Genomic DNA, 25,502 nt, shown 5'->3' with positions numbered 1-25,502 from the left:
TCTGGGCCCCGTTTATCTACGCCTGCGATCGCTACCGCTAGCATATCAGCCTTTTTACGCATCTTGCGCTCTTCCTCTTTCTTACTTTCTGTATCCCTGTTCATATAGACCTTATTTGCTACCTCCATTAGTTGGGTGATGGACATACCTGCAAACCCTTCTAACTTTTGTAGCTTGCGCTTAATATCTCCGTATGCTTGGCTGACAAAGGCGGAGTTAACCATTCGGGAATTGTCTGCGTCTTCCGGATTAAAGGGGGTATACAAGCGGTATGCCTCCAATAATCGGTCATAAAAGACACTGGGCGCCTCATCGCTTTTCTGGATCACCTCAACTGTCTTCGACATGTTAATGGCTTTCTTTCCTCCTGCTTTCATGCCAGCAATTATAGCGTCTCTATAGGCTCTGAGTTGAACCATATCAGCACCATTTACGTTCCAATCGGGATCGGTGTTGGGATAATGTGTTGCGGCCCATGCTGCTGGATTGGCTTGGTTCAAAGCACGGGCTCTATCCTCTAGTGCTTTTATGGCTGCTTGATTTATTCTTGTCCTTTCCTCATTGTTAAATAAAGTCATTAATAACTGCTGGCAATCAGCCCATGTCGGATTATGCGTCTGTACTATTGAGGTGAACAGATCAGTCATGGCTTGTGGTTTCTCAGTATACGAGGAATTATGGGTCTTCCAGTTTAAAAGGTCGGTAGTGGTAAATGGGACATATACGAAGACTGGGTCAGCGTGTGCCATTTGACCTGCGGCATCGATATAAGCTGACCCGGGATTTAGGCGAAGAGGCATCTGATAGTGCTTTAATTGTTGGGCACCAGTCAACTGTCGGGTTTGGATGGGGCTACGTAGAGAGGCGTCAGTCATGGGTTCCGGTCGGGGAGAGATAGGGTATGGGGATGTGGGAGGTTGGTTTTGGGAAAAGGTTGTAAATAAAACACTTCGGGTCGAGCTAGATGAAGCTTGACCGGAAGTCTGAAGTGGCGCCAAATCAGGATATTCGTTTCTAATGGGGGTGGGTTCTGGTTCCGGAAGGGGAGATTTAGTACGAGGGGGGGTGGATCCTGTACTGGAGGAGGAAGCGGAAGTGGATGGGGGTAATGAGGGGAGGGCTGCAGGACTTCCTGCGTTTGCGTCACTTCTTCTTAACGGAAAGTAAGGGGGCGGCAAAGGGATCTCGGACTCAGGGGGCGTGTCCAAAATGGGCCTAACACCGGTCCTAGTGGACGAACAAGTCCTAGCTACCATGAGGCGACACTGCTCCTCGTGGCATGTCTGGAGCCATTTTGGCGAGTCATTTACGGCCTGTCTCCAACAGTCAATATAAGGAAACTGGCCGTAAAGTTCAGGCCTACCTGATACAGCCACGTGTAAGCGCTGTACCAGAGTTGGATCCAAACTGCCACGTGGCGGCCATGCCGCAATCAAAGTAGGCCACTCCCTAGTGCACAAAGTAACCAAACGTACAGGAGACATCTTAACCCCAAAATCACAAGTTTTGAATCCCTTTTTAAAATTCTTCACCATACAACCTAAGGGATCCGGAATCGTTGACTGCGACGCACCCATACTTAACAATGGAACGTCGTCGACAACGAATACTATACACGCGTACTATTCAACAGTCACACCCGTTTCCTCTGGCAACAGCACCACGTGGTACGGTTACCAAGTGAAACGTACACAATAACAATAAACACTCAGGGAATTCCCGTACACACACAGCTGTTACACCAGTCACTATATAATCAATATTATGCCCTTTGGCGTAACTATACAGTCACCCACGCTATAATTCACTATATCCGAATTACCCGTCTATAACACACCCCAGTAACATCGTCTTTTACAAATAGCGGTTACAGTACGGTTAGCATAGGTCAAAGCACAAGTTAAGGTCACAATACAATTATTAGTGGTTATGGTGTTAAAACATGCAATTGACGACAATGATTAGTACTTATATACAGTGTCAGTAAATATACAGGGTTATGGTACCGTGCACTATAATACAGCAACACACTATTAACACTCTCGCTAGACGGCTGAGCTCGCGCTATCTAACAAGATATACACTTTACTAAACAATCGTTAACACATTTACAATTCCCAACTAAACTATTGGCCAGTACCTTGAATGGACTACCTAAAACTATATACACCCGTTTTGGTTAGCCACACTGCCCAATCACCACATATATAGCGAGCTAGAGAACCGAATTTACACAGGCGCCTCTTAGTCGCACTATCAAAAGTCTAGTGGGTTCCAAATTTACACGCCTTCCCACTTAGCCCAGATAGGATGAGAACTAGCGAACCGAATTTACACAGGCGCCGCTTAGTCTCCCGGTCCCTCCGACCTAGCGAACGTAATATACACCCTAGAACGCTAGTCTAGACAAGACACCGGTGTCCGGCTAGGGCTATTTACACCAGGACCCCGCCTGACTAACCAAATCAAACGGTCTGACTAAAGAGCGTTCGATCGAGCGGTGCGCCTTCGCTCCTTCCCTCCGACAGAGGGGGCAGATACACAGATTCAAAACCCCTTTGGGCCTACCGCACAATCGGTATACCCCTAGTGGGTCCTGCCGTCTAAAACAGCAGTTGTCTTACCTCCTCGTTCCTGAACCTGAGTTCACACTCATCGACGGGGACACCCCAGCACTTCTCACGTAGAGGCCGATGATCTCCTGGACAACGGCCCAGTGGCGCCGAGACGAAGGGAGGTCCACGCAGAAGTTCAGGGGTGCAGCCGTAGAGAACGTGGGCAAAGATAGACCGTCTCACGCCTCTGCCTCTCAGCTACCGTTGAACGATGAGTTTCCCGGCCAATGCACCAAATGATACCGGAGAAACTGACGGAAGCCAAGCACAGAGAGATGGACACAGGTTTCTTCAGGAAGGAAGAGATTCTTTATTGGATCACCGATCGGGACCCAGAGGGACTAGCGTCACCAAAATACAGCAAATTCTGAGCCCCGGACAATAGTGCAGGCTCCTTATATAGGCATATAACTCCTCCCATATTAAGCTCCACCCGCACATTCTCTTAACCAATCAACACAAATAAGAATTAACTTCCTGTTTGACCGCATGGCTTGTCCAGCACAATGGAGGAGGGGAATACTATATCCTGTATTCTTGCACATGCTCCGTACACTACTGATCGTATCTTGCCTCGTGCAACCAACTGATCGATACGTCAGCATATGCACGTACACATGCCACGTGGTAATCTCGGCCTACTAAATTTATTTTTACCGAGATTCCACCACAAGACCAGGGGTTGAAAAGTTAGTAAAAGTATATTTTATTCCCCCTGGCTCAAACAGTAAAAGTAAAACATCCCCACAATGCATCCTGGCTTCCTCCCTTCTGCCCTGGAGATAATTGGAGAAGAAATCTAATTATCCAGGACTAGAGGCAGACTCCATTAACCACATGGTTGCAAAACAACATAAAACTCTTTAAAATACATAAAGTCACATTTTATACATTAAACACAGACATTTAACATATCCCCAGATAGCTCAGGTCTGCGTGCACATTATTAGGTGAATGGCACGCAGACCACACAAATACAGTTTAATTGCCATGGAGCCAAAGTCTTTCCACTAGTCTTTCATTATATGAATAGGCTCCATGGCATAGCTATCTGGGGGGTATCACTGCTCACACAGGGCAAGTACCGAATGGCCCCACTGTATTTAAAGGGCCAGAATGAGTGACATGCACTCTGTTAGGGCCGAATACTGTTTGTAAAGGGCCCAATCTCCCAGGGCCATAGTCCAAAGGCAGCAGGCGGGCAACCAGGCTTCTCCAGTTCTCAGTGGCGAGGTTGGTTTCGTCACATCTCTCCCCCTTTCCAAAAAGACTAACAGGGTACCTGACCTCCTGCCGGTCAGTGCCCTTGTTAGTCCAGCAACCCACCCACAAAGCAGAAACATCAGTACAGCCCACCCCAAAATAAATGGTTACTACACCTGGGTAGAGGAGAAAGTTGTCCATGTCCAGGTTCCTCACCCCGGCTGTGCAGGGGACTGGTAGGCTGCCTTGGTGGGTTGCTGAGTGGGCAGAGACCAGCAGTACTCTGTCCTGATGCCAGCACTACCACCGGAGTAGTCTGGTTGGAGCCTGGTTGCTGGAGACGGATTGTCTCCCCCTTCATTGCATAGCTCTGCTGCTGAATGGGGAGACCGGTTGTCTCCCCCTTGGATACATAGTTCTGTCGTGGGGGGGTAGGACCGACCATCCCTACCCCCTGTGTGGTAAGTGCAGAGACCACGGTCCCATCTGCACCGGTGGGGGGCTTACAGTCTCCCCCTGGTACATTAAACTGCCGCTGGGGAGAGGGGGTAACAAGCTCCTCTCCCGATAGAACACTCTGCCCATTAATAATCCGCCGCTGGGGAGAGGTGGTAATAAGCTCCTCTCCCATGCATACTTCCATCATCTGCGGAGGGAGACCGACCGTCTCTTCTCCTAATACAGTGTCCTGCTGTTGGGGAAAGGAGACTGGGCTCCCAATTCCCAAAAAGTCACGCTGCTGCTGGGGGGTAGGACCAACTACCTCTGCCCCCTGTAACTCAGCCTGCCGCTGGGGAGGGAGGACGCTGCTCTCCTCTCCCTCTACTTCACACTGCCGCTGGGGAATGGAGACTGGGCTCCCAATTCCCCAAAAATCATGCTGCTGCTGGGGGGTAGGACCAACTACCTCTGCCCCCTGTAACTCAGCCTGCCGCTGGGGAGGGAGGACGCTGCTCTCCTCTCCCTGCACTTCACACTGCCTTCCCGGCATATCACTCTGCTGCTGGGGGGTGGGACCAACTACCTCTGCCCCCTGTAACTCAGCCTGCCGCTGGGGAATGGAGACTGGGCTCCCAATTCCCTGCAGGGCCGGTGGAGAGACCTCGGTCCCATCTCTACAGGCCACCTGGGGTTCTTCCCAGTAAATCTCTACAATATCTTCCCAGCGGAAGGGGTCTGGATCTGGGTCTGTCACCTTACTGTCCTGCTGAGCCTTCCCAATGAAGCGGAAGAGATCTTGGTAGTTTTGCTCCAGTTCCCACTCCAGGGCTGCTAGGTGAGCCAGGTCTTGCTCTACCTCATGGGGGTCATCCCACTCATGCCTAGCCTCCCTCTCATAGAAAATGTCCTGCAGTCTGGTTTGCGCAGGGCTCCCGAAGCCAGGCTCTGCAAAGGACTCCCATAACAAGCCAGGACCATCAAACTCCTCTCCCTCTGGCTTGTCATGTTCGGCTGTCCAGGGTATATACTGTGCCATATACCACCAGAGCGCCTGGTAGGCATCCTCCAGCCATAGCTCCTGCCATACCCGGTGCTCTAGTTCCTTCACCCATTCCTCCAGGGGCTGCTCTCCCAGGAAGGGCATCCGCAGGGCCACTTGCTTCTGCAACCGCTGCTCTTCACTGGGGAGACTCTCACCCCGCTGGTATTGTACATTATCCAGGGCCTGGTACCAGATGCCTTTCCTTATTGCATCCCGGTCATCCATGTCACCCTTATTGTACTCCACTGCTGGTTCCATCCTGGTGCTGTCAGGGTCGCTGTACTCAGACATGCGTTGCCCTCAAATTGTAAATCCAAAGAAATGGTGTTCTGTAGCTGTCCTTCTGGCTGTAGGAACGATCCCGCCGCTTGCCACCAATTGTAACGGACCGTTTCAGCATATGAGGGGTTAAAATCCGTTTAGGCGATAATCCCCTTTTCTCAGAAAGGCACAGCTACTGCAGAACATCAGAACTCACGAACTGGATATAGGTGAATAAGGTAGCACTCCAGCTGGAACCTCACAAATAGCTGCTAGCAGATGAATAGGAAAAGCAGACATCAGCTTACACTCCTAGCAGTCAAATCTCCAACAGCATACAGTGAATCCCCCCAAGAACGAGACAAGGCTCCGTGTTGAAGGTCAAGCAGTGGTCTGAGGTGCTGGGCACCCAGCCTGGTTTTTATTACATGAGTACACATACAGGCCACACCCAGGGGGAGGCATAAAATAACCAATAACATAGATGTTACCTCCCACACATCCCCTCCCCTTAGTGTGACACTTAATCCCATTATGTGTACAGTTGGGAGGTAACATCTATGTTATTGGTTATTTTATGCCTCCCCCTGGGTGTGGCCTGTATGTGTACTCATGTACACCCTACTGAGGTTGCGGCCTACAAGTATGGCGGGGGCGGGGGAGACGGCCGCTCTCCCGCCGCAGAAACACTCAGCGAGGCACAGTAAAGGCCTCCGTTCCCCACCCTATGGACCGGTGTGGGTTATCCCTGTCCCCACCAACTGGACACAAGCAAAAGCATGGACTGCAGTTGCCCACTCAGGACAGAGCTCCGGATGCTCCGGGCCCAGCCACATGGCGGGAGCACCACGGCCGGCGGGACTTGAACCCTCGCAACCACAACCCACGAGCCTGGACCTCATCTTCCAGAAATTTTGGGACAAGCTGGATCCTCGCAACCACGGGCAAACCTCCTCTACACAAAACTAAGCGCCCCTCTAGCCTAGACACCGCGAGGAGGCCCCCACGGCGACGCAAGCAGGTCACCCACCGGCGGCGGAGGACAACCTCCGGGACCCTCAACAAGGAAGACATGGTATCGCAGAGGACCAAAGTCAGGAGCCAAAGGATGCCGGCCTCACCGGAGCCCGGGAGCTGGAGAAAAGCCCGCAGCCACGCACAGCCTTCTTCTGCCCTCCGCACAGCAAGGATGCCCACACCGACCATGCCAACACCAGCCTTGCCACCGACAGGGATCGGATGATCGGAGCAACAGACACACAGAACGGAAAAGGCTTGATCACCTGCTGACGGACACTAGCTACCTACAGCAACGCTGCCTGAGCGACTGGACTAAGAGCTATGCTCCTTTTCATGTTTATATTCTGCGTTTCCCCCAAATTACCCCTCAGCCACAACCATGCCACTAGTTTATTCAGAATAAATAACCTGCCGAAAAAGGGCATTAGTCGAGCGGACCCACACAAGCCCTCTATTGAATAGCATGGCATAACGGCGATGCAGGATTGTCTTGTTGCTCCCAATCCTGATGCAGAGCTAGTTAGCCTAGCCACACGGATGTCTTTAGACGCCATTTAATATATAGCTAACTGTGGCTGCAAACGCGAGCAGATTCTGGGTCCTTAACTAAACGTGTGTCAATAACCTATATGTTTTCTCTTTACGTTAATTATTTTAACTAAATCTCACTTTGTTAGAATAAATGTTTAGCTCAGCTTACAAATATAAAAAATTAAACAAATAGTAGATAGATACCAGGAATAGCCTCTCAGTGGGAGCAGTAACAGTGATATAGAAAGGGTAGTAGATACCTGGAATAGCCTTCCAGTGGGAGCAGTAACAGTGATATAGAAAGGGTAGTAGATACCTGGAATAGCCTTCCAGTGGGAGCAGTAACTGTGATATAGAAAGGGTAGTAGATACCTGGAATAGCCTTCCAGTGGGAGCATTAGCAGCGATATAGAAAGGGTAGTAGATACCTGGAATAGCCTTCCAGTGGGAGCAGTAACAGGGATATAGAAAGGGTAGTAGATACCAGGAATAGCCTTCCAGTGGAAGCAGTAACAGTGATACAGAAAGGGTAGTAGATACATGGAATAGCCTCCCAGTGGGAGTAGTAACAGTGATATAGAAAGGGTAGTAGATACCTGGAATAGCCTTCCAGTGGGAGCAGTAACAGTGATATAGAAAGGGAAGTAGATACCTGGATTAACCTTCCAGTGGGAGCATTAGCAGCGATATAGAAAGGGTAGTAGATACCTGGAATAGCCTTCCAGTAGGAGCAGTAACAGTGATATAGAAAGGGTAGTAGATACCGGGAATAGCCTTCCAGTGGAAGCAGTAACAGTGATATAGAAAGGGTAGTAGATACCTGGAATAGCCTCCCAGTGGGAGTAGTAACAGTGATATAGAAAGGGTAGTAGATACCTGGAATAGCCTTCCAGTGGGAGCAGTAACCGTGATATAGAAAGGGTAGTAGATACCTGGAATAGCCTTCCAGTGGGAGCAGTAACAGTGATATAGAAAGGGTAGTAGATACCTGGAATAGCCTCCCAGTGGGAGCAGTAACAGCGATATAGAAAGGGTAGTAGATACCAGGAATTGCCTTTCAGTGGGAGCAGTAACAGTGATATAGAAAGGGTAGTAGATACCAGGAATTGCCTTCCAGTGGGAGCCGTAACAGTGATATTGAAAGGGTAGTAGATACCTGGAATAGACTTCCAGTGTAAGTAGTAATGGTAAAATACCTGGATTTGGAACATTGCATTTCAAGATGTACTGTACATCACGTCCCCCAGACATTTGAGCTGTATGTAGACACTCAGCCATGAATGGAGGTCGCATGACGAATGATCAAAAGCAAAGGATTCAAATAATGAAAAGAAATTGAACCAAATAATTTTCCAGTCCTGTGATAGACTACAGGTACAAGGAATAGGACAACGTTTTGTTATCAATTCTGACATATCTGACCTGAAGGGCTTAAAATATGTCTTATTCAAAGCAGATCTAAGTATTAAAAAAAAAAAGACTAATTGAGCCAGCTATTTCGTAATTAGAAAGTAAATAAACTGCAAAGCAGCTCAGAATGGGGGATATTCCAGGGAATTTAATCAACCTGATTTGTAACTTTAACCCCTTAAGGACACATGACGTGTGACATGTCATGATTCCCTTTTATTGCAGAAGTTTGGTCCTTAAGGGGTTAAGGGGTTAATGGGTCTTTAAAAGATGTTTTCAGATATATTTTTGTTTTGGTTTTGTTTGTTTAGAAATAAAATGCTTGTTCCGCCTTTGCGTTCACGTGACATTCCTGGTTGTTATGCAAACAGATTATTTCAGTTGATGAAATATGAGAAGTTGGGGATTTTCAGAGCGCTCCACACGATATGTTTACCCAATGCGATAACAAGAGTGCGCACAGAAAGAAATGCTGCTCGTTTCCCAGGATCCCAGCATCTCCGGTGGACCTCTGACCCGCTCAGCAATGACTGCGCCAAGCCACGTTGCCATGGTGACAGGCACCTGCTTGATACAACATTGCATCACCTTCAGCTGCATGTGTGCAAAACACCGCGCTCTTGCCATGGCAGCATCTTTACATATTTCAAACTGATATGGGAATAATATAAAAACAAATCCATTAAAGGACATAAAGGACTACAGTAACAGGAATACAAACTTGTTAAAGACACTATGAACGTACCTTTATTCCAGCACTGCGTGGGTCTTGCCATGACCCGATCCACCTCCTTGGCTGAGATCATCAAGTTTAATGATCTTAGCCAATCCCATACTTTCCTATAGAAAAGCATTGGGAGGCTAATCACAGTCAGCATCTCCTCATAGAAATACGTTGAATCAATAACTTAAAGAGAAAGGAAAAAAAAGGTAGAGAAAAGCCAAGAGAAGGGGAGAAGAAAATGTCTAGTTTAAATCCCTTTTGAGGCTCTAGTACTTTTACAGCAACTCTAAGTACTAGTCTTATCATATAAAATATAAAATGTAACTTTTACTTCAATGGTTTAAAAAAATCCTAAATATGAGAAAAAGTGGAAAAATACATAAAAAGCTATGGGGGACGAAAAAAAGGAGAGAACTAGCTTTCCCCGTGTTAACCTTGTTGGGTGGTAACATATATAGCACAGGGATACAAATATAGTATAATTAAGAGAGCGGTATCAATAGACCCAATAGTGTATGTCGCTACTCCCATCACCCTGCGCATCGTAACGGCAATAACTCCTTCCCCTCTGCCAACAAACCGGCTAGAACAAGGGAAATAAATTGAATATCACGGCTGCAGTGAGTCCCCTGTCAACCCCCTCCACCCTCTGCTACTAAAGTCCCAACGCGAGTTTCGCCGAGTATCGGCTCTTCCAAGGGAACCGAGTTAGAGCTGATCGGTAGTTTAAATATCCCGCCCTTGAGCCTGTTAATTCAATTATACTATATTTGTATCTCTGTGCTATAGATGTTACCACCCAACAGGGGTAACACGGGCAAAGCTATTTTTCTCTCCTTTTTTCGTCCCCCTCAGCTTTTTATGTATTTTTCCACTTTTTCTCATATTTAGGATTTTTTTAAACCATTGAAGTAAATTTTATATTTTATATTATAAGACTACTTAGAGTTGCTGTAAAAGTACTAGAGCCTCAAAAGGGATTTAAACTAGACATTTTCTTGGCTTTGCCTTCTCTTGGCTTTTCTCTACCTTTTTTCCTTTCTCTTTACGTTATGTTACGTTTAGGGGTTACCCCCCATAAAATCTTCAGCGACCAGACACATTCTCTCTAATTTCTTTCTATACTATCTACGTTGAATCAATGCATCTCTATGAGGAAGGTGCACTGTCTCCATGCAGAGGGTGCAGACGCTGAACTGCACACTGTGCACACTGTGCAGCACAAACCCAGAAAGCACCTCCTGAGTGAATGTCATGTGAATGTAAACAATGCATCTCTGAAAATGCAGTGTTTACATTAACCCCTTAAGGACACATGACATGTGAGACATGTCATGATTCCCTTTTATTCCAGAAGTTTGGTCCTTAAGGGGTTAAAAAGGCTTGCAGGAACTGTCTATACTCACCAGAACAGCTACATAAAGCTGTATACTGTAAATCAAACTGTATACTATATATTAAGCTGTATACTGTACAATACGTTAAGCTGTATAATGTACATTAAGCTGTATACTGTACATCAAGCTGTATTCTATATATTAAACTGTATAGTGTACAATAAGCTGTATAATGTACAATAAGCTGTATAATGTACATTAAGCTGTATATTATATATTCAGCTGTATAGTGTACAATAAGCTGTATACAGTACATAAAGCTTTATACTGTACAATAAGCTGTATAATGTACATTAAGCTGTATACTGTACATCAAGCTGTATACTATATATTAAGCTGTATACTGTACAATAAGCTGTAGACAGTACATAAAGCTGTATACTATATATTAAGCTGTATACCGTACATAAAGCTGTATACTATATATTAAACTGTATAATGTACAATAAGCTGTATAATGTACATTAAGCTGTATATTATATATTCAGCTGTATAGTGTACAATAAGCTGTATACAGTACATAAAGCTTTATACTGTACAATAAGCTGTATAATGTACATTAAGCTGTATACTGTACATCAAGCTGTATACTATATATTAAGCTGTATACTGTACAATAAGCTGTAGACCGTACATAAAGCTGTATACTATATATTAAGCTGTATACCGTACATAAAGCTGTATACTATATATTAAGCTGTATACAGTACAATAAGCTGTATAATGTACATAAAGCTGTAGACTGTACATAAAGCTGTATACTATATATTAAGCTGTATACTGTACAATAAGCTGTATGATGTACATTAATCTGTATATTATATATTAAGCTGTATAGTGTACAATAAGCTGTATACCGTACATAAAGCTGTATACTATATGTTAAGCTTTATACTGTACAATAAGCTGTATAATGTACATTAAGCTGTAAACTGTACATCAAGCTGTATACTATATATTAAGCTGTATACCGTACATAAAGCTGTATACTATATATTAAGCTGTATACAGTACAATAAGCTGTATAATGTCCATAAAGCTGTATACTGTACATCAAGCTGTATACTATATATTAAACTGTATACCGTACATAAAGCTGTATACTATATATTAAGCTGTATACTGTACAATAAGCTTTATAACGTACATAAAGCTGTATAGTATATGTTAAGCTGTATACCGTAAATAAAGCTGTATAATGTACATAAAGCTGTATAATGTACATTAAGCTGTATAAGATACAATAAGCTGTATAATGTACATTAAGCTGTATACCGTACATAAAGCTGTATACTGTACATCAAGCTTTATACTATATATTAAGCTGTATACTGTACAATAAGCTGTATAATGTACATTAAGCTGTATACTGTACATCAAGCTTTATACTACATATTAAGCTGTATACTGTACAATAAGCTGTATACTGTACAATAAGCTGTATAATGTACATTGGGCTGCAGGGCCGGATTAACATAGGGGCTGATGGAGCTGCAGCTCCAGGCCCAGGCCCATGGAATAGGCCCATTTAAAAAAAAAAAAAAAAAATAGAAAATCCTTTTTTTTTTTTTTTTTTTTACACACTACTCTTAGGTTTGCCACCTGACTGGTATTTTACCAGCACAGCCGGTATTTGAGGCTGCCTAGCCGTGCTGGTATTGCAGTAATACCGGCAATACAAATGCAGATATTTTTCTCAGTATAAACGGAGATTACTCTGTAATACCAGCACCAGCCAGTAGGGGTCACTGTGTGTGGAGACAGTTACAGCATATCCCTCCCTGCTTCTCTCTACTCACTGATCCGCGGGGGGGGGGGGAGCTACACAGCACAGAGAGTTCAGACAGCAGCTCCCAGCCTGCAGAGACAGACTTCAGCTCAGTGAAGTGAGGGATGAGGGGAAAGGCAGCAGGGAGACATGGGGACACTGAGACACTAGGGGACACTGGGGACACTAGGGGACACTGGGAGACATAGGGAAATTGGGAGGCACTTTAGGACACGGAGACACTAGGGACACAGCGTCTCCATGTCTCACAATGTCCCCATGTCTCCCAGCCAGTGTCCCTAGTGTCTCAGTGTCCCCATGGCTCCCAGTATCTGTGTCCCCATGACTCTCAGTGTCCCTAGTGTCTCAGTGTACCCATGGCTCCCAGTTTCCCCATGTCTACCAGTGTTCACATGTCTCCCAGCCACTGTCCCTAGTGTCTCAGTGTCCCCATGGCACCCAGTGTCCCCTAGTCTCACAGTGTCTGTGTCCCCATGTCTCTCAGTGTCCCTAGTCTCTCAATGTCCCCATGGCTCCCAGTGTTCCCATGTCTCCCAGCCAGGGTCCCTAGTGTCCCCATGTGTCTCAGTGTCCCCATGCCTCCCAGCCAGTGTCCCTAGTGTCTCAGTGTCCCCATGTCTCCCAGTGTACGTGTTCCCATGTCTCTCAGTGTCCCTAGTGTCTGTCTTAGTGTCCCCAAATGTATCAGTGTCCCCATGTATCCCAGTGTCTGTGTCCCCATTCTCTGTGTCCCTAGTGTCTGTGTCCCCATTTCCCCCAGTGTCCCCATCTCTCCCAGTGTCCCCATGTCTCCCAGTGAGACTAGGAGACTGGGCGACATGGGGACACTGACACTGTGATACATAGGGACACTGATGCCAGGCTGGCCTTCCAATTCTTTGGACAGACATGTCCCCTTTTTTGGGCATGTTCGCCCCTTTTCGCAGTTCTGGTCACGTGGTTCACATCAGTGGCCCACCACCCCGCCCATTGACTTCACTGGACACTGCTGTTAGGGGCTATGGATTTACTTGAAAGATGAAAGCATAAATTAGAGAGAGATTAGCATAGAGTATGTGTTTTCTTATAGCTTCATCCTTTGAGTTTCCCTCCAACACCATCTCCATCAGATACATGACGCTTGGGAGGTATGATGGTTTTAGTGTTTTTAGTCGATAAGATTCTGTAATTAGGCCCATCATAATTGTCAGCACCAGGCCCAATGGGCTCTTAATCTGGCCCTGTTGGGCTGTGTACTACACATTAAGCTGTATACTGTACATTAAGCTGTATACCGTACATAAAGCTGTAGTGGTTCTAATGACTATACTGTATCTTAAAACTGGAGAAAGTTGCGTCCAATTAATGTTACTTGGAGAGCCCAGTCTAGCAGCCACAGATCGTTTGCAGAAAAGACCCCATCAAATCATGGACCTCTCATTGTGGTTTATGGTGGGGTTTGTTGTTGTTGGTTTTTTTTGTCCTTATTCAATAAGGAACATGTATTGGCAGTGTGTGGCATTACGTACTCGGTCAGTGTGTAAATCCCATGTTCACAGGCGGGCCGTGTGTGCTAAATGGGTAAGTCATTCATGCAGCCTAAACTCCAGATATGTTAGCACTGCTCGCATTCGGAGCGCATTCTTAAAGGTACACAAGGGGAGTCACATCATTTCTGGTTCTACGTGATCTAACTCAGTCCAGCGCCCCTGTTTACGTACGTTGTGGGGTTGATGATGTGACGTGCACCAATCAAATGACGTCTAACACTTTATAAAGGCCCCATGTACTGTCCCTATCGTGGTTTCTGTGCCTGGCTAGTTGGTGACTCTGTAATCCTTATCTGGCTAGTTTATACGTCCTTCTGTCATTCGGTTTTTCTGATTGGCTAGTTTTACTGTTACTCTGTCTCTCCTTTATCCTGACCGTGGCTTGTATTTCTCTCTCTGGTACCCTAGGGTCCAGTGACATGTCTGTTCTATCTGGTCAACTATTAACCTGTTGTTGTACTAGACTCTGCATGTTAGGGTATTGTCCCATCAGTGGAAACGCAAAATGAGCTGAAAGTAGCCATTGTGCAGTGGCCATCGGCCTGTTCAAAGCCACTTCCAGCTCAGACAATTGGGCTGTGATATCCTGTGCCACTGACCACACATACACACTGCCATGTCTTAGGCCCTTGCCAGGGAAGAGAGAGGACACACAGTATGTGTACATTGTACACTCAAGTTGGACAGACCTTGGATAGAAATGAAATAACCAGCTCTCCTTTACACGACTCTGCTGTGATTTTTGCAAGTTGCTGCAGTTATTAGCCAGCCTAAAGTAAATCTGTCATCCAACTCATGTAGTAAACAATCTGGTAGGCACAAATACAATGGATGAAGAGTACCCAGACTTCCAAATTAATGGTTTTTACTGCTATGCTGGTAGCCAACCCCAGGGCAAAAAGACATACAAAACAATAAATAAACTCAATTTCTTTACAATAGAATGTGCTTTCATTACGCAATGTACAGATTGAGTTGTATTATCCTCCAAACAAATCCAAGTCATAGGAAAGAATTAAAAGTCTTACTTGTTATGTTCACAATGATAATAAACTCGTTTAGGTACAATAAAAAGGTTTTGTGAAAATGTACGTCTCAGTTTAGGAATGCGGTATTTGTTAAATGAATGACTCATACTTACTTCGTACATTAACAATTTGCTTTCGTTCACTCATGACACTTCATACAGCCTTACACGGTCCGTTCGTGTCCTACGATGTGAGTGTCTATTACTGTAACCTGTACAGGGACAGGTTACACAAAATCAAGACCCATTTGTTCAATCTCTTCTCTTTATCTACGTAAAACATAAAGACGTTTCATTTGTTAAATATAGGAGCAAAAAGTGTCGCAATGGCAACTCTTTTAATCTTGTTGTAACTTACCATCCAGTCCTGGTTATTAATGAAACTCAGAATTGGATCAAAAGGGGAAAAAAAAGCTGAAAATTGTGACTGTTTTGCTCAGTTGGAAAAATATTCAACTAAGCAACAATCACAGGTTGGTTATTTTATCCTCATTTTTGCCAAATCCAGGCAGTCAGGGATGTAAAGTGCAATAACCTAAAATAAGCTTTTTTTTTTTTTTTCCAATCATTGTTTATTGATTTTTTCAGGATAACTACAGTAATACATTGTACATATGACATACATAGTTCAGTAGTTAGCAAGAGTGAGCATATGTACTCTAAGTTTGCATAAATAACATAGTGAGGAAGCACATCTCATGGTAACTAGGTTCGCTTAGTCTGTCATGCTAAGGGTTAAACTTAATTCAGGTGATGTCTTGCCCGGTCCCAATGTCATAAACCTGTGGACGGTGCCATGTGGTCCATGTGGTCTACCTCCCCCTAGCTCTTGTCTCATTTTGGCTAGGGTGACACCCTGGTTTCCCATTGCTAGTGTCAAATTGGCTTTTAGGCGAGCTCTGTCCGTGTGGAATTGCCTGGGTTCCATCCCGTCCGGTTCTAGCCTCTGTATCTCGTGGAGCGTGCAGATTCAAGAGCTCATTAGTGGGGGGGGGGGTGTATCGGTCACCCTCAACAAGTCATGTGGTAGTAGAGTTATGTGTTGAGTAGGCTTACGTTGTGTTAGGTCCCGTTTGTGTCCCAGTGCCCATGTCTGGGCAACTACTGGTTCCCGTGCCCCCTTGTGTATTTACTTGTCTTCCACATTAGCGAGATCCTGTCCGTGTGTCAGGTGTCAGGCCCAGTCTGTTCAGCCGGTGTTTGGTCCTCTCTTGTGTCCGACCTCAGTGTCGTCAGTCCATCTGGGCGTTGTCTTGCTAGGGCAAGGCTAGTCTTGCCCCCCTTTCAGTACAGTGGGGAGTGATGGGGGTGTCCAGTAGGAGGTGGGTGAGGAGGGAGGTGGGGAAGGGGGTTTAAGGTAGATACTGGTACGGGTGGGGGTCCGCTGCCCGGGTGAGGTCCCCCCGAGCGTTTGCACTTCTCGCGGCCCGGCAGCACAGGGTCCATGGCGGCACATATGCTCGTTTCGGTCCCGTCCACCCGAGCTTCGCGCCTGTCCCCAGTTTTTAAGCCCTTCCCGTAGAGATGTATAGCCTCCACGGGTACCACTTTAGTGCACATTTGTTGTGTATGGTTCCATACAAACCTGCGGATGGCCGATTCTACCGATTTGAAGAATGAGTGTGGTATTGATATCGGCAAGGTGGCAAAGAGGTACAGCAGCCGTGGCCTCACATTCATTTTGACTGCGTTAATACGGCCAAACCAGGTGATGTAGCTTGTCGTCCAGCGTTGGAGGTCCCGCTGTATGCTCTTGAGGAGGGGGAGGAAGTTCAGCTGGTATACTTGCGCCAGGTCTTTCGGTAGCCAGGTTCCAAGGTAGCGCAGTTTCACTGTGCACCATGAGAAGGTGAATTGGGCACTGAGTCTATGGACATCGTCTTCGTTCCGCATTATCGGCATTGTTTCCGACTTATCAAGGTTGAGTTTCAAATTGGATACTTGGCGGAATCTATGGAAAGCCTGCAGCAGGTTGGGTACCGAGATCAGGGGTTGTTCAAGGAAGAACAACATATCGTCGGCGTACGCCGCCACCCGATGCTCCTCCTTGCCCACCTGAACCCCCATTATGCCCCCATCCCGTCTGACCGCCTCCAGGAATGGTTCCAGGGTGAGGGCAAACAGGAGAGGGGACAGGGGACAGCCCTGGCGGGTCCCATTGCGTTTAGGGAACGATTTAGTCAGGGCACCGTTCACACGTATCCTGGCGGTCGGCGTAGTGTACAGGGCTGAGATTCATGTGCGCATGTTCGTACCAAAGCCTAGGTGCCGTAGCGTTTTATTCAGGTATATCCAGTCCACCCGATCAACCGCCTTTTCGGCGTCCGTTGAGAGGAGGACGACATCCCGACTCCTGAATCTCGCGCAATGGATAATGTTCAGCGCCCGGATGGTGTCGTCCCTAGCTTCCCTACCTGGGATGAAGCCAACCTGATCTGGGTGAATCAGGCCTGGTAGGATCCGGGATATCCTCAGTGAGAGAGCTTTCGTGAACAATTTTAGGTCAGCATTCAGCAGCGAGATCGGCCTGTAGCTAGAGCAATTAGATGGATCCTTCCCTTCCTTGGGGATCACCGCGATCGTTGCCGCCAGGGCATCTGAGGGGAACGCTCCACAGTCCCGTATGGCATTCAGGCTTGCTAGAAGTCTCGGTAGGAGCACCTCCCGGTATGTCCGCAGGTATGTCAGGGGGAGGCCGTCTGGGCCTGGTGCTCGATGAGGTTTCGATTTCTTCAGAGCCGCCGCGAGTTCCTCTAAGGTCAGGGGACCATCCAGCTCTTCCGCGAGGTCTGTCGTGAGCTTGCGCGTGATGTGCTGGGACAGGTAGTCCGTGACCCTTCGGTGGTGTATTTGCGCCGCGGCTCCTGATCGGGCTTGGGACTGGTTGTACAGGTCCATGTAATATTCCCTGAAGGCTTCCAGGATACCTTCTGGCATACCCGCGGTTCGTCCGTTTTGTGTGTGAATCTTATGAATGTGTTGGTATCTCCGTTTCTCCTGGAGCATTTTCGCCAGAAGTCTACTGCTCTTGTTGGAGTGCTCATAGAAGAACCGTGCGGATTTCCGTAAGGTGTGCAGCAGGCCCTAGGATAGGAGATCTGCTAGTGCCCTGCGGGCTTCTGTAAGTTGTAAATAAACGTTGTCGTCCACTGTGTGTTTGTGTGAGTTTTCTAAGTCAGCTATCTTCTTTGTAAGGTCGGAGATTCCACGAGCTCTGTTTTTCCTTTGTTGTGTGCCAATGGATATGAAGTGTTCGCTAATAACACATTTATGTGCATCCCACAGCGTCAATGGGGACATGTCCGCAGTGGCATTCGTGTCAAAGTAGTCTGTGATTGTCCGACGGGCCGACGTACTAGCGTCCAGGTCATCCAGTAGAGACTCGTTGAGTCTCCACTGATGTTCCGCAGGTTTAAACAATGGGGATTTCATCCGTATTAGTACCGGCGCGTGGTCGGATTGCTGTATGATTCCAATTTTCGCTTCTTGGAGGTGGGTCAGGCATTCCTGGGGCAAGAATACATAGTCTATTCTGCTATAGTGTTTGTGTACCGCGGAATAGTAGGAAAAGTCCTTGTCCTCCGGATGTGCCACTCTCCAGCAGTCTATTAGCCCTGACCTGGTCATGGAACGTCGCATCGAGCGCAAACAGTGTGCTGGGATCGTGCTAGTGCCTCTCGATGAGTCCAGGTGTGGATCAAGTGGGGCATTGAGATCTCTGGCTAGTACCAAGAGGCCCTCCCTGAACCTGTCTAGCCTGGAGAGGGTCTTAGCGAGGAAGATGTGCTGTCTACGATTGGGGCTATATATGCATGCGAAAGTGTATGGGACGTCCGCAATGGTGCCCTTGAGGAAGATATATCGATCGCCTGGGTCCGTGAGTGTCTCTTTGTGTCTAAACGGTATCGTGTGTGCGAATAGGATCGCCACACCTGTCTTCTTTGCGTCTGGGTGGTTCGCATAGTAGCCCTGTGGGAAGCGCCTGTTCTCAAGTGTCGGTGCGTCTCTACCTCTAAAATGTGTCTCCTGCAGGAACGCCACGGAAACCCTTTCTGCCCAGAGCCTACGAATTAACTGCGCGCGCTTCTTGGGTAAATTAAGACCTCGAACATTGTGGGACCACAGATTAAGCTGCGCCGGTCTAAATTGTGCCATATCTGCCCAGTATGGGGCCCCCACCCGGGCTTAGTGTGGGACTAGAAGAGGGTACGCCTTCTCCGTCAGGGGCAGTACACTTCAGGAAAGAGGGGGAGAGGGTAGTCAGGGGGTGCGTAACCATCTGGGAGTGGTCTAGTCAGTGGGGGTAGTGGTAGCAACTTTGAACCACGTCCAGGTGAAGTCGTTCGGGGGCCCTCTGAGGGTTACCTCTCCGAACTCTGACCGGTATATACAGTGTAGGTCAGTTGCACGGGGTGCGTGGAAGGATTCTGTAGCAGAATGCAGTATTATAATCCACGATCTCCACTGGTATCACAGGAAAATCCACAGTCAGCGCTAGAAAGCAAGGCAATATCCCAATCCTCCCAATAACCGGACGAAACACAGTCTGGGAGTCAACTAACTTGCTTTATTCACAGACTTCCATATTTATGCAGTTCCCCTTGCAAGGGGTTTCCTTACAGATGTTACAGGGGATTTCTCCCATCAGGCAGTGTAATTATCCCAACAGGCATTGCTGCACGAGAGGGATACTCCCACTAAAATGGACGATTAAGTGGATTATCCCCTCGTGCAGCAAAACTGACAATTCACATAAAAATCTGTATTTCACATAATATTCATCGCTTTTATACGAACAACCGTTCGGTAGATAGCTGGGGTCTGCGGGCACATTTAGTGGGAATACCGCTCAGATCCCAGCTAAACTAACCGAACGCCGCACGAAATACATTTAACCATCGAGTTCGGTTTGAAACTACCGAACACCGATGGGGAACATAATGTGATGAGAGCGTAACTCCCGAACGCTCTGGAAGTCCAGCGGTGTTCGTATCATCGAGTAGCCGCTTTCAGTTCCAGGCACTCGACGACCGAACACCGCTGCAGAGACAAAGGATCCAAGATGGCCGACCGCCGCATGGTCGGTAGTCGAACGACGGCCACCTAGGAGAGCCTTTAATTACCGATTGCAACATTGTTGCAATCGGTTAATGAGCGCCACACGACTCTAAGTGTGTAGTCTACCTAGGGAGCCCGTATTCGTTTGACGAACAGCCCGGATAGCCGCGGTTCGTCAAACAAAGTGTTTGCATGCTGGTAGCTTACGGCTGCCAGCATGCGAACTACCATAATACAATACACACACAGCAAAATATACACAGTACCCCATACAACCTACGGACAACCTTTCTACAGTATAGTCCAGAAGTGGCTAGGTTTGCCACAGATTCCTACGGTGTAAGTTGTCCCTCTGTGTAGGTAATGTCGTCGGCGGTCTCCGTCAGCTCCCGACCCGCCAGAGGTGTCGGCTATTGAGTAAATTCCCCATGAACCTCCCTGTCTCGTGTAGCGTGGGGAACAGTCCCCCGGCCCAGTCACCCCCCGAGCTTCAAGCGTTAATCGGGTCATGTCCCTCGTGTGGGGAGCTCCGTCTTGCCTAGTCTATTGGGCCATGCGTAGGTTGCCTGTCAGTGCTCGTTCCCCTCCTGTAGGGGCTTACTCTCTCACTTTTCATCCCCACGGGCCTGTATGGACGTGCAACGGAAAGGGGCGGTCCTAACTTCCCTGGTCTCCTCCTTGAACTATCTCCGGTATGAGACCCGTAACTTATAACATGGTTAAACTATGACAGAACTGAAAACAGAATTGTGCACTCTGTAGTGCGTACACATCAGGGTCACCTCATACGGCGTCTCTCCGTGAGCCCCCCGGAAACGCCGTCGCCCCACTCCACGCCTAACCCTGCCGCAGCGGCTTCTATTATCCAGGTCTTCTACCTGGTGTCTCAGGTCCAGGATGATGTTACCCTGCCTAGTGGCTGCCAGCTCTGATGCCCATTGGTGCTGTGTGGCTTGTAACTGGTGCACTTCCAAGGCGTCCACTCTCTGCTCCACTACTGTAAGATCCTGCGTCACGGCCGTGATTTCTTCCCGGATGGCGGTTCGGAGCTCTGCTGAGTTCCGTCTTGTCACCACGCGTAAGCATATTCGCCGCTATCACAGCCAGGTCCGCGGACAGCTGTGTGAGGGTGTCCCTGGGGGATTAACGGGCCGGAGAGCCGCGCGTGGAGCCCGTACGGCTACTTGTACCCGGGGATGCAGGCGCCATATTGTCTGGGCCGCGTGTGCCGGCCAGCGGTTGCGGTGTGGAGAGGTAGTCATCCATCGGCCCTGCCAGATGTCCGTGGAGTTATAATATGTAATATGTTAACCTAACACACAGTTATAATATGTAATATGTTAACCTTACACACAGTTATATGTAATATGTTAACCTTACACACTGTTACAATATGTAATATGTTAACCTTACACACTGTTAGAATATGTAATATGTTAACCTTACACACAGTTATATGTAATATGTTAACCTTACACACTGTTATAATATGTAATATGTTAACCTAACACACAGTTATAATATGTAATATGTTAACCTAACACACAGTTGTAATATGTTAACCTAACACACTGTTATAATATGTAATATGTTAACCTAACACAGAGTTATAATATGTAATATGTTAACCTTACACACTGTTACAAAATGTAATATGTTAACCTTACACACTGTTAGAATATGTAATATGTTAACCTTACACACAGTTAGAATATGTAATATGTTAACCTAACACACAGTTATATGTAATATGTTAACCTTACACACAGTTATAATATGTAATATGTTAACCTAACACACAGTTATAATATGTAATATGTTAACCTAACACACAGTTATAATATGTAATATGTTAACCTTACACACTGTTATAATATGTAATATGTTAACCTTACACACAGTTATAATATGTAATATGTTAACCTTAGAGACAGATATGTAATATGTTAACCTTACACACTGTTATAATATGTAATATGTTAAGCTAACACACAGTTATAATATGTAATATGTTAACCTTACACACAGTTATAATATGTAATATGTTAACCTAACACACAGTTATAATATGTTAACCTTACACACAGTTATAATATGTAATATGTTAACCTTACACACAGTTATAATATGTAATATGTTAACCTTACACACAGTTATAATATGTAATATGTTAACCTAACACACTGTTATAATATGTAATATGTTAACCTAACACACAGTTATAATATGTAATATGTTAACCTAACACACAGTTATAATATGTAATATGTTAACCTTACACACAGTTATAATATGTAATATGTTAACCTTACACACAGTTATAATATGTAATATGTTAACCTTACACACAGTTATATGTAATATGTTAACCTTACACACTGTTATAATATGTAATATGGTAAGCTAACACACAGTTATAATATGTAATATGTTAACCTTACACACAGTTATAATATGTAATATGTTAACCTTACACACAGTTATAATATGTAATATGTTAACCTAACACACTGTTATAATATGTAATATGTTAACCTAACACACAGTTATAATATGTAATATGTTAACCTAACACACAGTTATAATATGTAATATGTTAACCTTACACACAGTTATAATATGTAATATGTTAACCTTACACACAGTTATAATATGTAATATGTTAACCTTACACACAGTTATAATATGTAATATGTTAACCTTACACACAGTTATATGTAATATGTTAACCTTACACACTGTTATAATATGTAATATGGTAAGCTAACACACTGTTATAATATGTAATATGTTAACCTTACACACTGTTAGAATATGTAATATGTTAACCTTACACACAGTTATAATATGTAATATGTTAACCTAACACACTGTTATAATATGTAATATGTTAACCTAACACACTGTTAGAATATGTAATATGTTAACCTAACACACAGTTATAATATGTAATATGTTAACCTTACACACTGTTATAATATGTAATATGTTAACCTTACACACAGTTATAATATGTAATATGTTAACCTAACACACAGTTATAATATGTAATATGTTAACCTTACACACAGTTATAATATGTAATATGTTAACCTAACACACAGTTATAATATGTAATATGTTAACCTAACACACAGTTATAATATGTCATATGTTAACATAACACACAGTTATAATATGTAATATGTTAACCTAACACACAGTTATAATATGTTAACCTTACACACAGTTATAATATGTAATATGTTAACCTAACACACTGTTATAATATGTAATATGTTAACCTAACACACAGTTATAATATGTAATATGTTAACCTAACACACAGTTATAATATGTAATATGTTAACCTTACACACTGTTATAATATGTAATATGTTAACCTTACACACAGTTATAATATGTAATATGTTAACCTTACACACTGTTATAATATGTAATATGTTAACCTTACACACAGTTATAATATGTAATATGTTAACCTTAGAGACAGATATGTAATATGTTAACCTTACACACTGTTATAATATGTAATATGTTAAGCTAACACACAGTTATAATATGTAATATGTTAACCTTACACACAGTTATAATATGTAATATGTTAACCTAACACACAGTTATAATATGTTAACCTTACACACAGTTATAATATGTAATATGTTAACCTTACACACAGTTATAATATGTAATATGTTAACCTTACACACAGTTATAATATGTAATATGTTAACCTAACACACTGTTATAATATGTAATATGTTAACCTAACACACAGTTATAATATGTAATATGTTAACCTAACACACAGTTATAATATGTAATATGTTAACCTTACACACAGTTATAATATGTAATATGTTAACCTTACACACAGTTATAATATGTAATATGTTAACCTTACACACAGTTATATGTAATATGTTAACCTTACACACTGTTATAATATGTAATATGGTAAGCTAACACACAGTTATAATATGTAATATGTTAACCTTACACACAGTTATAATATGTAATATGTTAACCTAACACACTGTTATAATATGTAATATGTTAACCTAACACACAGTTATAATATGTAATATGTTAACCTAACACACAGTTATAATATGTAATATGTTAACCTTACACACAGTTATAATATGTAATATGTTAACCTTACACACAGTTATAATATGTAATATGTTAACCTTACACACAGTTATAATATGTAATATGTTAACCTTACACACAGTTATATGTAATATGTTAACCTTACACACTGTTATAATATGTAATATGGTAAGCTAACACACAGTTATAATATGTAATATGTTAACCTTACACACAGTTATAATATGTAATATGTTAACCTAACACACTGTTATAATATGTAATATGTTAACCTAACACACAGTTATAATATGTAATATGTTAACCTAACACACTGTTATAATATGTAATATGTTAACCTAACACACAGTTATAATATGTAATATGTTAACCTTACACACAGTTATAATATGTAATATGTTAACCTTACACACAGTTATAATATGTAATATGTTAACCTAACACACAGTTATAATATGTTAACCTTACACACAGTTATAATATGTAATATGTTAACCTAACACACTGTTATAATATGTAATATGTTAACCTTACACACTGTTAGAATATGTAATATGTTAACCTTACACACAGTTATAATATGTAATATGTTAACCTAACACACTGTTATAATATGTAATATGTTAACCTAACACACTGTTAGAATATGTAATATGTTAACCTAACACACAGTTATAATATGTAATATGTTAACCTTACACACAGTTATAATATGTAATATGTTAACCTAACACACAGTTATAATATGTAATATGTTAACCTTACACACTGTTATAATATGTAATATGTTAACCTTACACACAGTTATAATATGTAATATGTTAACCTAACACACAGTTATAATATGTAATATGTTAACCTTACACACAGTTATAATATGTAATATGTTAACCTAACACACAGTTATAATATGTAATATGTTAACCTAACACACAGTTATAATATGTCATATGTTAACATAACACACAGTTATAATATGTAATATGTTAACCTAACACACAGTTATAATATGTTAACCTTACACACAGTTATAATATGTAATATGTTAACCTAACACACTGTTATAATATGTAATATGTTAACCTAACACACAGTTATAATATGTAATATGTTAACCTAACACACAGTTATAATATGTAATATGTTAACCTTACACACTGTTATAATATGTAATATGTTAACCTTACACACAGTTATAATATGTAATATGTTAACCTTACACACTGTTATAATATGTAATATGTTAACCTTACACACAGTTATAATATGTAATATGTTAACCTAACACACAGTTATAATATGTAATATGTTAACCTAACACACAGTTATAATATGTAAT

The sequence above is a fragment of the Pelobates fuscus genome, chromosome 3 (genome assembly GCF_036172605.1).
Source record: "Pelobates fuscus isolate aPelFus1 chromosome 3, aPelFus1.pri, whole genome shotgun sequence".
In the NCBI taxonomy this organism is placed as follows: domain Eukaryota; kingdom Metazoa; phylum Chordata; class Amphibia; order Anura; family Pelobatidae; genus Pelobates; species Pelobates fuscus.
Note: the sequence above shows the minus strand (reverse complement) of the source record.